This window comes from Neopsephotus bourkii, unplaced genomic scaffold (assembly GCF_033783945.1).
Source record: "Neopsephotus bourkii isolate Nb327-2 ecotype Australia unplaced genomic scaffold, CSIRO-AGI_Nbou_v1 NB_730, whole genome shotgun sequence".
In the NCBI taxonomy this organism is placed as follows: Eukaryota; Metazoa; Chordata; class Aves; order Psittaciformes; family Psittacidae; genus Neopsephotus; species Neopsephotus bourkii.
Genome location: NW_026901228.1, coordinates 1,638,824 through 1,652,035, shown reverse-complemented (window position 1 = coordinate 1,652,035; position 13,212 = coordinate 1,638,824). Strand labels below are relative to the sequence as shown.

The following is a 13,212-nucleotide window of genomic DNA, read 5'->3' as shown; positions in this document are numbered from 1 at the left end:
ACAGAGCTACCTGGTTTTTCTGTTTTATCAATAGGTGATATATATGACCTATAAACATTCGAAAACAGGTAGAAGGGCCAGTTTTAACACAAAACCCACTGCTTTCACATCTATTGGTTTCATTTTTGTTCTCAGCTTGAGTTCTGTCATCTGTATTTTCCTGACAAGACCAGTCGGTGTTATTTTTAAATCTGTCCCATGCTCTGTGTCCTTACGGTGTCATCTCTCCCCAGCTACAGCTTTTTGCTTTTGAGAATGTCATAGCAAATCAAGATAACCACTAAGCAGAAAGGAGAAAACGAACACTAGAACAACATGAACACGTAAAAAAAAGTCCAAACTGCAACTGACCAAGTTCCAGCTCCTCTAAAGACCAATAGCGAGAGCAAGTTGAAATAGGCACTAGACCCACAAAGAAGTCAGTCCAAAACCAACAGCAGCCAAAAATAAAAGCAGTACCTGTGAATCACATATAGCTGACAGCACAGGGATGTTGACTTAAAGGATATATTGAAGCAGATATCAACAGTAGGTGTTCTTCTGGCCACATTCCTGTATTCTTTGTCAGTAAGCTATTGCCTTTTGCACTACCTTAGCTGGTCCACACAGATGTTACTGCTTGAGGCTATTTTCTCTCTTCCATCCAAAGGCAGAAGGCATCCAGAAGTAAGTCAATTTTCTCAAGCTTCTACAGAGCAGATAAAAAAAAATCTTGAAAACTACATCTTCTAATCAGTAGTGCAGCGTGATGCTGTCTCCTCATCAGCAGCATGGCTCAGGGTACGTGATGACAGGTAATTTGTGATTCAGAAAGAGGCAGGCCTCTGTAGTCTGGTGAGGAAAGGACATGAATGTTCAGCTGCAGCAAGGCATATTCCTGAAACACTGCAAAGGATCCCTTTCTGCCAGGATTATAGGACCCAGATTTAATATTCTCTCTGTTTTGAATTTATGAGGGTGGTGATGTAGACTGCCTCATTTCACGAAAATTGCAAGTTTTTCATTACTTATTATTATCTACTTCAAGTGAGAAAAGGTGTTATGGGGTACTTGCATCAAAATGTGACTTAGGTTCAACCTGAAAAGTTTTTGTTTGCTAATTCACAGAAGCAGTGGAAGTCTGAAAGAACTGTCTGGCTTCTTTTATCACTGTAAACTGATCAGCAGATACCAGTGGCTAATACTGCCGCTGTTTGTTAGAACAAGAGATTACTCTCAGTTCATTAGTTTGTGTAGTACAGAAAAGCATGCCCAGTGCCTAACTTTGTTGCCTTTTAGCTTTGCATAGCAGAGATATTTTGCCTAATACTGTGTATTATTTAGGGGAACTGCTACTGTAAATCGATGGTAAAGGCAGGCAGAGGAAGACACTGGAACTGTAGGTGTCCATCTCTGAACATGGTGCTCCTACAGTGGGAGGGCCTACTTGGCTTAATGTACCACATTTAAGGTGTTGATTGGTTGTTGGGGGTTTTTGTTTTTTGGGTTTTTCTTTCCTTAGAATTTTGGTAATCTCTGGAAATATTTATTTTGCAGGAAAGGTCTTCCTTTTCTCTGATAAAGCAAGAATTCTGACTACCTTACAGATGTTAAGGCTGAACAGTTGAACTATAGAGCTTCATGGAGGTTGATAGAAAGAGTTGCAAGAAGCACTTCACTGAGCAAAGTCAGCCTAGAGAAGACAAGCTATGAAAAGTGTCACAGGAAATTCTAAGTGATTGTAAGGTCAAAATGCATTAATGTCATCAAAGAGAAATAGCTGCTACATAAAATAGAAAACTTAGAAACTTGTGAATGCCTTTCAGTGCACAGAAGAATTGTGTATATTTTGTATGATGTTCTATGCAACACCTGTGTTTTATCTTAACACCTGCAGCTACTTGCTACCTTATCAAAATCTCACCTGAAATACAACACATAATCATGTTTTTTCTTTAATCTGCTTATCACCTTCAACATAGGCTCACCTTATCTAACTTACCAATTTTGGAAAGCATAAGACCATGGAAGTCCTTTCTAGTTTTAAGAGGTGGCCTTAAAGAATTGTGGTGTGCTACAGAATTGAATAACTTTATTGCATATGAAATTCTATTCGTCAGTTCTTACTGACAAGCATAGAGATATCACCACTGACAGCAAGAGGAATGGGATTAAGGCTTTAGTGATACTGACTGCTAGAAAGCTTGCATCCAAGATGTGTTGATAGTACAGGACTCTCTCCATGCCCAGTGGTACACCCTACCAAATTACAACAAAGAGATGACACAAACGTACCTATATCCTTATCATTAGGTCTAGTTCGTAAGACAGGTGGAAAACCCAGCAGACCACTGCTGTCTTTGGGTCAAAATGCCAGGCCTATTTTAAGAGGAGGGGGAAAAAACAAATGTGAGTCTTTTCAAAGTCATGCCAGTGCCTGGGAAGATTACAATAATTCGATTTGCTCTCCTAGTGTCGGATAATTTATTTAGTTTTCCTGTGAGAGCCAGTAACATTTTTGTTTGCTATTTTGAAATTGGAGCTCCTCCACAGAGGCCAAGGAGTGGGACTAGAAAGGATCCAAACTAGTTATCATTAACAAACATTGAAGTGCGTCTGATGGGTATTGAGATGGAATTGTATTTAAGAAAGTTAAAGAAAGGGAGAAGATGGAGATATCAGAGAGAAAAAGGGGAGAGATAACACTGCATTCTGTTACATGAAGGTGCTCTTGAATCCCCTAGCAGGAAAAGAAAGTAACTGCCCTGGAGGGCAGGCAGGCAGAAGTGCCCCCTCAGTTCAGAACAGGTTTGATACTTCCCTTTGTTCATTCTGAATTGAACTCCTTTGGGTTTATCACCAAAGTGAGAGATGCCATGACCAATAAACAATGTAAAGGAAGTTCATGCTATATTTTCAGTTACTTTTTTTGTAGGCAGCTGAACAAAGAGAGAAATAGATCCCAAACTGAAAGTCAGTTTGAACTGATACGTTTTACTCAACCAAAGACTAGACTTCACCTACTGCCTACAGTTTTGCTGAACTACAATACAAACAGAGCTGGTACAAGTCCAGTTATACACAAACTAAAAAAGAAAAGCTAACGAAAAACCAGACTAGTTTGACTCCCTGTAATTGAAGGAAGGGTCGGTTGTTCTACAGTATAAAATATCTACCAGTACAAACCAACGAGGAATATCTTAAAATGGAATTGTCTGTACAAGGCTTAAAATTCACAGAAAATGTAATGGTTAAAAAAAAAAAATAAAAAAAGGAGAAACCCCCATTTGAACAAGTGCTACTGTGCTTCTAGTTACTTTTTCTTGGCTTTATGTTTTAAGGAGCAGGGGGAAGGCACTGTCCAAGTTTCATATGATCTCAAAATCAAATCTCTAGATTTTCAATTGATCTGGGGATAGAAGGTTAGTACTGGGGTCATTTGAAATCTATAAACAAATTCTATGTTTTGGGGTCATCTTTTCTAAATTCTGAATATCTGAGATTAAAACAGGGAATCAAATACAACACAAGATTGTAGGTCAGAAGTCCATTATTGGAGACATGAGATCAAAAGGGAGAGAAAAAGGAAGAGGGAAAATAAAAGATTGAATTATTTCAGTTATACTGTGATACTTTGAACTCATCTAAGTTTTAACTAGTGGTTGCAGCACTTTTTGATAATTCAGCAAGAACTGTAGATCCCTTTTAGCCTTAGTAAGCAGAGGCCAAGATCACAGCATGGACCAGGAGAGGTGGAGAATGAAGGAAAAAGAGGATGACAGTTTCAGGGCTTGGATCCAAGCAGCTTTTATAAGTGGGGATAAGTCTGACCTGCCTCAGGGCAGGTCACTATGCTGAGGGATCCAGGAGGCTTGGCACAGAACAAAATGCAAGCGTAGCAGCCAACCAAGAGCAGCAACAGTGCTAAAAGCTGCCTGTGCAGCATCTGAATTGAAGGAGTAACCCAAGACACAAAGATCCACAAAAGCAGTATTTCAGTGCATCAGAGGAATAATTAGGGAATCTATATCAACTTATGTAAAAATGCCTGATAATACTTAAGAGAGAAACAGGCTATTTTCCCATCAAACACAGCTGCTGTATTTTTGCATGCTATTTTTAATCATTCCTGTTTTGAGACTCTCTACATGATTCCACCTTCTACAGTAAAGGTCTGGGGGGGCGGGTGCTGTGGTAGTTTCAGTATTGTAGGTAGTGATGACTTGAAAACCAGAGTTACTGTAGCATTAGATCTGCTGTTAACTGCCGATGTCAACTGCTAAAAGACATCACAACCTTCAGGCTCATGAATGCACTGTAATGCTACATTTTAGTTGTCAGCCCCCTTGGTGCCTGCAGAAGCAAGGAGCCGGCTGCCTGGTGAGGAAGAGTTGGATTTTATGCAGCCACCCAGCTCCGCAAGCAAGTAGGATTCATGCCAATTACCGGTATTGGTAATGAGTCACTAGAAAATTCCATTGTGCCTATAAAGTGTTAAACACAGAGGAAGCCATTCAACACAAACATGTTCTCAAACTTGCAGTGTCAGATGCCTGCTGACATGGCTCTTGTAAGCCAGTCCAACCACTTGCTATGTAACGTGGCTTTATTGTCTTCCACCCACATTATCAGATGCTTGCTTTGTTATCAAATGCTTTTTTCCATGTAAAAGGCAAGTAATGTCCATTCTCATCCTACCAGCACTGCCATGTTTCTAAACTACACTGTTTCTGATGGGTCCTCCACTTATAACAGGCAGAGAGAAACAGGAGATGACGAATTTGTGTACCTGTCTGCAGCATCTACCTCTATCCAATCAGTTGGGATTGCAGATGTTTGACTTGCCATAACAGTGGGAATTTACTGTTGGTTGTTGTAAAGCAACTACATTGATAAATACAGGCCTTAATCTGAGACACAAAAATTAGCAATTAGATTTCTAGTGAAATCTAACAAAAACCAAAGAAACATTTAGCTTCCTGTGGTCAAAAGAACAACGTGGCTTTCATATCTTATTTGTATGAATAAATACAGACGTAAGTACTCTAACAATGCTGCAAAAAGTTGATGGAGGAACAGATCTTAACGTTTGGTTGAATACAAAAAACATTCCCAAAATTATGTGAAACCAATCTATCCTCTTCAAGTCTTTTCTTATCCGAATGAACATCTGAGAACACCATTTCCAGTCAGGAAGCAAATGCTCTAACAAGTATTTGATCTGTCCACAGCTACCACTGAAATTGTTTTGCTTGTTTTTCTTAGAATCATTGTAACTAATGATAATCTGTTTTTTTCTGATGAGGGACCTCTTACTAGAGCTTCCACACAAGGTGCAGCATTTTCCAGAAGGATTTGTGGGAACTATCAAGCCTCTCTGCCTCAGATTCTTAAATCCAAATTACTTTTCCATGTTTTAATTACAAGCAGTTCAACCCTCTGAAGGGAAGCGAGTAAGTTTCTAGTAAAGTATTCCCTCATTTCCCAGTTACCATGTTCTCCCTTTGGTATATATCTGCAGGTGTCTGTGATCCCATGTGCATGAACGGGGGGAAATATGTATGCCCAAATGTCTGCGACTGCCCATCTGGTTGAAGGGGAAAGCACTGTAACAAACGTAAGCACCTCTACTGCCCACAAAACAGGTTATTATTACTTAGGCCAGTCAACATAAATTGTAATCTTTTTTTAATAATAAAAAAACAATGTAGTAAATACAATCTGTTTTGCTACTTCAGCAGTTTGAAGAAAACCCATTTTTAAGTACAGGTAATATAAAATGCTATAACATTTTATGTTTGAGAAGCTAAAAAAAAGCTGTGTAGGGGAAGCCTGGTTCTGCTTCATACAGCTGTCTGTTATACATCTTGTTACAGAAATTCATTTTTACAGTATTAAACTTGAAGCATTGATTTTATGTTTGCTTCACATATTTTGTTATATTTTACTGAGAACTGCCATGTATTTCAAAATACAGAACTATTTAAAGTCTGCTATAAAGCTTTCCAAACTGATATACTCTCAAGGTCACCAGATACATTTTGGTGCATAATTTGGAGAATTATGTGTTCTTACCCTGTAACTCTACCAGATCTGACTACAGTTACATAAAAATGTAATTAAAAAACTCTCTCGCCCTAAAATATTTCCAAGGAATATTTTTCCTTACATGGCTATTTATTACCATGATGTTGACAGATAAACTGAATAAACTTATAATCAAGATGACATACTGTATGCAAACCAGATTAAAATATTGGCTTTTTACCCTTTGGGTCTTGATCGTAAATATTATTTCAGAACCAGTGTTTTGAAATTTAAATATTAATAATTTCTTCCAAAAATGCTGAAGGAAGGAGGTGTCTCTCACACATAAACTCCAAAACATGCATTCACTCCTTCAGCATAGCTGAAGAAATAATATATGCATTAAACATATCAAACTATGAGAATCTATTTATTTATGACATGGAATACACAGTTTGCTTATAACACATATGAATATATTATATGGGAAATATTCTTAGTTGATGGTGAGCTGAGCATTAGAAATAGCAAAACTCTCAGTAGATAGTCATCAAAGATACATTTCAAATATCAAAGAATCCTGAACAGTGATTACCTGATGGAGAGAAAGCATACACTTCTAAAGAAGTTAGCCATATGGAATAAAACCTAGCAGGTCACCTTTCAGAGAGAATCTTGAACATCCAGATATCTCATGTACATCTTCTCTCTTGTTTCATGTCAATCTGTTCAGCTGTTTGCCTGCAGAAGTGTCTGAACAGTGGAGAATGTATAGGTCCAAACGTCTGTGAGTGCTCTGAATAATGGGTAGGAATGCTGTGCCAAACCCGCAAGTGCTGTTTCAATTACTATAGTTTTATAACCACATATGTTGCACTATAGATCTTTATGCAGTAAATTTTCTACCATGCGTATATTGTGTTACGTTTGTGGTTGGACTCAACAATTGTAGAATTATAGAATGGTCTGGGTTGGAAGGGACCCTAAAGCTCATTCAGTTCCAACCCCCTGCCATGGGCAGGGACACCTTTCACTAGACCATGTTGCTCAAAGTCCCATCCAACCTGGCCTTGAACGCTGCCGGAGATGGGGCATCTGCAGCTTCTCTGGGCAACATCCTTACAAAGAAGTAATTTGGTTATGTGAATTTTGATTTTCACTTATAAAGGCATGAAAATAAGTTAGATCTTCAAGTTCTTTTCCAACCTAAATGATTCTATGATTCTATTACGTGAAAGTCCACCATAACACGATTAGCACCCAAATTCTGCCTACTATTTGTCAGAACTGTCATATGCTGCACAGTAAAACTACTACTTTCATAGACATTTCTGTATTAAACATCAGTATGAGACAGAGGCCTGACTCATCTTTTCCTTATGTGGATGCTGAGCTCAACTTGTCAGACAAAATTAGTAGTCTTTAAATAAAATAATTTTAAATATAAGGTAAAAAAGAGGGGTTGAGGACAGAAGGAAATGGAGGAGCCCTTTCTGTGTCATTAAACATAGAAAAAAATTCTATGTATCTTATTACCTAGGAGCCTGATGCTGTAATCACTACCTGCTTAGACTGACCCCCAAGCTGTCTGGAAGTATCTGCGTGCAGAGGGGATGGAAGACCTGGAAGAGGAAGAGACCCATTGCTGCCTGTTACATACAGGTCGCTTTAGTTTGTGTATGTTATTAGCTTTACAGTTAAAGGCCATGAGGAAAATATCAAGGCATTATCTCCTTTAAAGGGCAATCTTTCCTCTCACACTCTCAGAGCATAATTACTTATGGAGTTCTTTTGTCAGTTAAATCCCAGTGGCTGTGTAATTGTTTCTTTGAACCAGCTGTCTTTTACTTCAAACATAGCAATGTTTAAAGTTATTTATTAGTTGATGACATATTCCTGACTCAGTTTATTAAATAAATAAACAAATCGTGCCTGTTCCTGTAAAAGGCAAGGGTTACCATCATTAACAATTTCTGCTATCCTATGGAGGCACACAAGCCTAGGCAATTTTATATATATCTAACATTTGAAACTTTGCTTCAAATCTGTTCACTTACTCTATTTTTGCTACTTCTTCCCATGTTTTCACTGTAATGGGAAGTTAAATCAGCTTTTTGTACAAAAAGCACTGGCTGAAATTCCTAGGTCCCACAGCAAAGCCAGATAATCACCAACTGGTTGGAATTACTGTGTTTTTTAGATAGAAAGAGAGAGGACTATTGTCACAGAGCAGATGGCAAGGTCTTAGGATGTTGCTCCAGGGTATTCCAGTGAGGCAGGGAGGGAGCAGGGGAACAAGAAACATCTTCATCCTCACAGATGTTAGGTATAAAGTTTTGCATAGAAGTGTAATCCCTGAAAGCAAGTCTGGTTTTGTGTTTTGATGGGAGGTTATTCTCCAAAATCCAGAACTTAGTGGGAAAAAAAGAAAGTGTTTGTCTGTCTAAACACAAAGAGCCCTCTGAGTGCCTCCTTTGCTCGAAGAAGTGTTTACCTTCACCTCAGCTCTGGCCCTGAGGAGCAGGCTTCTAGCAGCACAAAGGGGACTATAAACAGCCTCTGGTTACATCTTTTTGTTGCTTTTATATTACTTTGTCCTCTTCCCCATCTCCCCGCAGCACACAAACAGTGGGCCATATCCATACACTTTGCTAGAAAAAGCGTGTTTCTGGCAAGCAGACATTTGTTTTGTGATAAATTTCTGTGCAAAATTGCAAAATTTAAGCTCCTGAGCTTTTCCTGTGCTCAACACCCCCTTCTTGCTTGGATGTGTATGCCCAAAATCTGTGCATTGCCTGTGTCAACAAGGCTGAATGTGGCCTTGATTTGCACCACTTTATAGACTTCAGCTGTTAAACTCAACAGTGGTGAAACAATCACATTATGAGAAACATACTATTCATTGTCTACAAATATTGATATTCTATATTAATTTATCCTATTACACATTATATTACATATATACTATAGATGAATGTGTTTACTTATATTTCCTATTAATTTTTATATATTTTGCAATATTTACCTAAACTTTTTTTATTTCATAATGCAAAAATTCCATCTCACTCCACAATGAATAATCCAGATGATAACTTTTCTCAGCAATCACTGTACCTTCTCCACTGTCCAGAGGCAATTAGGGCTGGATTGTTTCTCTGGGGCTTTTTCAAGGGTATGAGGAGGTTCGATAACCCAGTTTCATTCTTTGTTTTCAGCCTGTGAATTCATGCAGCTGACTTTATTGGTATGGCAGCAATGGAAATGCAAATACAGGTTTTATCTACCTGTTCCACCTCATCTTTTCCTCATTAACTTCCTAACACACCTCCAGCGGGTTACTAAAGCAAAGGATCTAAGAGATGTCCACTACATTTTCTGGATATTTCTCAGATGCAAAAAATTGTTTCAGTCCTCTGCACTGAGGCAGCTAGGCAGAGTAGCCAATTAAGCCAATAAAAGAGAAAATGGACAAATACTGAAAATTTATCTTGGATATCTACTTTTGATTTATCTTTAATAAGAAGCCACCGATCACCTTCATCAGTGCAGTTTCTAACTCACAAAGGCCTAAACCTACATGGGCAGTTCAAGATTTTTGGAGAGAGCAGCAGATATAGTTGCCACAATAAAATATTTTCTAGATCTTCTCTCTTTGGTCTTCTATAAAACCAGAAAAATCAGAGCAAGACATTCTCTACTTTTAGGTCCCAAACAATTAATTTAAATACTTAAAAGTGCAAATACCAATGCTTCAGATTTTTCTGCCAACTTTCACCAGGAAAAAGGGCATCAATCTCTATTGCAAGTGATTGTTCAAAATGCTTCAATCTTTCAGCAAATACCACCACTGACAGTAACTTAAAGCAGATTTTCAGTTCTGCTGCAATGAAGATTAGAAACATCTAAGGTTGAATAATTTGAAAAGGTCATAGAATCATAGAATAGTTAGGGTTGGAAAGGACCTTAAGATCATCAAGTTCCAACCCCCCTGCCATGGGCAGGGACACCTCACACTAAACCATCTCACCCAAGGCTCTGTCCAACTTGGCCTTGAAAACCGCCAGGGGTGCAGCATTCACAACTTCCTTGGGCAACCTATTCCAGTGCCTCACCACCCTAACAGTAAAGAATTTCTTCCTTATATCCAATCTAAACTTCCCCTGTTTATGTTTTAACCCATTACCCCTTGTCCTATCACTACAGTCCCTAATGAAGAGTCCCTCCCACCCATAGGCCCCCTTCAGATACTGGAAGGCTGCTATGAGGTCTCCACGCAGCCTTCTTTTCTCCAAGCTGAACAGCTCCGGCTTTCTCATCCTATCTTAATACAAGAGGAGCTCCAGTCCCCCGATCATTCTTGTGGCCCTCCTCTGGACTTGTTCCAACAGTTCCGTGTCCTTTTTAAGTTGAGGACATCAGAACTGCATACAGTACTCCAAGTGAGGTCTCAAGAGAGCAGAGTAGAGGGGCAGGATCACCTCCTTCGACCTGCTGGTCACACTCCTTTTGATGCAGCCCAGGATACGGTTGGCTTTCTGGGCTGCGAGCGCACACTGCTGGCTCAGGTTAAGTTTCTTATCGACCAATAGCTCCAAGTCCTTTTCTGCAGGGCTGCTTTGAATCTCTTCTCTGCCCAGCCTGTAGCTGTGCCTGGGATTGCTTTGATCCAGGTGTAGGACCTTGCACTTGGCAAGGTTAAACTTCATATTGCTGGCATCAGCCCACCTCACAAGCGTGTCAAGGTCCATCTGGATGGCATTCCTTCCCTCTAGCGTATCAACCGAACCACACAGCTTGGTGTCATCGGCAAACTTGCTGAGGGTGCACTCAATCCCACTGTCCATGTCAGCCACGAAGATGTTGGACAAGACCGGTCCCAACAGGGATCCCTGAGGGACACCACTCGTTACTGGTCTCCAGCCGGACACTAAACAATTGAAAAAAAATAAAAAAAATAACATCAAAGACACTTTTATTCCTCCCATTGCTATTTTGCTCCCCACACCTTATTTGTAAAGATACCCCAAGGTCTGGGATCGATGGTGGTTCTGAACGCACCAGCCTTCATGTGGTGGCACCTTCGAGCTCTGCTCCTGCAGTCAGGATGCGGCCACTTGCTTGAGTGTCTCCTCCTGCATCTTGACCTTCAGCATCCCAAATCCAACTGCCTCCTTCGTATACATACAGAGCAGCAGGTTTGCCACCTGCGTGATGGCCCCTCCATGTAGTCCATGAGGATGAACTTGAATTGAATGCCTGGTGCCCATTCTTGTCATAGTCCATCCTGATGTGCCTGACGATGGCCACAGTGACCCTCGCGTCAGTGTCCCCATAGCCCAAGCAGGCAAGCAGGGACCCCTCGTTGTTCAGAAGCAGAGTGCTCTGGACACCACCGTTGTTGGCCAGGCTCACCACCTGAATCAGGGCCTTAGGGCAGAGCATGGCCGCAACTCCAGGAAAAAAGGGCACCAATCATCAATGTCTCAGAGAGTGAGATCAGACTGTGTTGTCAGAAGAAGTCATCACATGCTAAAGAGCTTGTATCTAGTTTGGAAGAGGTCTGCTATGTTTTGGAGATGCAATCATTCCATATTAGGTATCCAGTCTAAACCTCCATGCCTGTGGCTTCCCCTTGTCTCCTGCAGTGCTAACTCACACTGCTCTTTTTCTTGAGCTAGGAAAGAAACATTAGACCAAAGGAGTGAAGACCTGACGGTATAGTCAGATTATCCTGACAGATATAGCCAAAACATAACCCAGTAAAGTCAGGCGGCTTCTAGCCAGGCATATAAGCCTGTTGTTTAAGGCCCTGAATGCAGGATCAAGGTATAATTCTAATAATTAATTATTAATATAAAAAAGTTATAGTTGTGAAGGATCTTCATCATTAAAAATCATGCTATCTTCTGTTCTAATATTTTTGAACCCATACTGGCTCCTCACTGCCCTTCAGAATATCTTCTCTTTATTTGTATGTTATAAGTGTCATGCTTAAAGCCGTATAATTTCCTTCACATTCTTCCTCATTCTCCTTCTCTGCCTTGAACAACATCTCAGACATGCTTTCTTCTAGGTTTCCTATGTAACCCTTTCAAATCTTAAAAAGAGAAAAATGTTAACAAAGAATGTAGTTTGCATGCAAATTACAGCTCTGTTCTTTTAATACCCAGGGATAAATCTCTTTTTGTAATAGGCATTTATTGATTATAATTTTAACATAAGCTTAGCTTATTAAATTACTTTCTTTGCTGAATCTGTACAGGATGAAGCATACATAGCTTCTATCATTTTTAGTGTTTAGAGGCTTAGCATCCCTTGTAAATACATTTATGAAATATTCATCTGAACTTCAGCTATGTTATTATCCTCTGTGATTTCACTTCCAATTTTCTTCCAAAATGTTTTAAACTTTTCTCCTAACTGAGTTCTTGTTTTTCTGAGCACCAAAGCAAGAAGCAATGGATGGAGATGAAGAGACAGGCAAGTAGCAAAGGTTAAAAAAGGAGGCAATATTCCCCCTTTTATTCCTTCATTTGCATCACCTGATAATCAGACAGAAAAAGCCATATCCAACGCCTGTTCTTCTGCCCATGCATACCAGGTTTTCCCCAGCTGCTATAGGGTCTCCAGAAGAATCCACCTCTCTTTGCCTTTCCTGTCCTTATTTTATCCACTACTAAGATGAAAGGAGAATCAACTTCCATTTTTCCCCAGCCCAAGTTTGTATTGAATTAATAATATTAATGTCATGCACTGCCCTCTGAAATAGCAGTATCATCTTCTAGCTCACTAAACAATGGAACAAAACTGATGTGGGCACAAGGAGCCCCTTCTGCTGGCAATGCACAATTTCTCTTCCAGCGAATGAAACCCTCAGATTTTTCCAGTTATAAACCTGAGTTTATAAGTTCATGGAGGAGCTGAAGCAGCAAGTCAACAATTGCTGTGCATGCTGTTCTAGCTTAAGCATTATTTCATTCATCCTCTGCCCCATTCAAACCCAGGATTCAAACCTGGAACTCCCAATCACAGAAGGAGAAACTCAGAAATTTGCAGTTGCCCATTTTGGGTCTTAAGGAGTGCTTTGCAACAGACACCTAACAAGACCAAATTTGCTTTAAAACTGTTGTGTCAACAAAACTGCAGTTTCAACTTTTCAAAGTAGCACAACCATATCAACTAGCTCATCTACTAGGAGGCAAGTTG

General features: G+C 39.7%; 1 pseudogene; it reads right to left on the bottom strand.

Moving 5' to 3' along the window:
• Positions 1-10,966: 10,966 nt before the first annotated feature.
• On the bottom strand, positions 10,967-11,448 carry LOC133212671 (ragulator complex protein LAMTOR2-like; annotated as a pseudogene).
• Between the last annotated feature and the right edge of the window lie 1,764 nt (positions 11,449-13,212).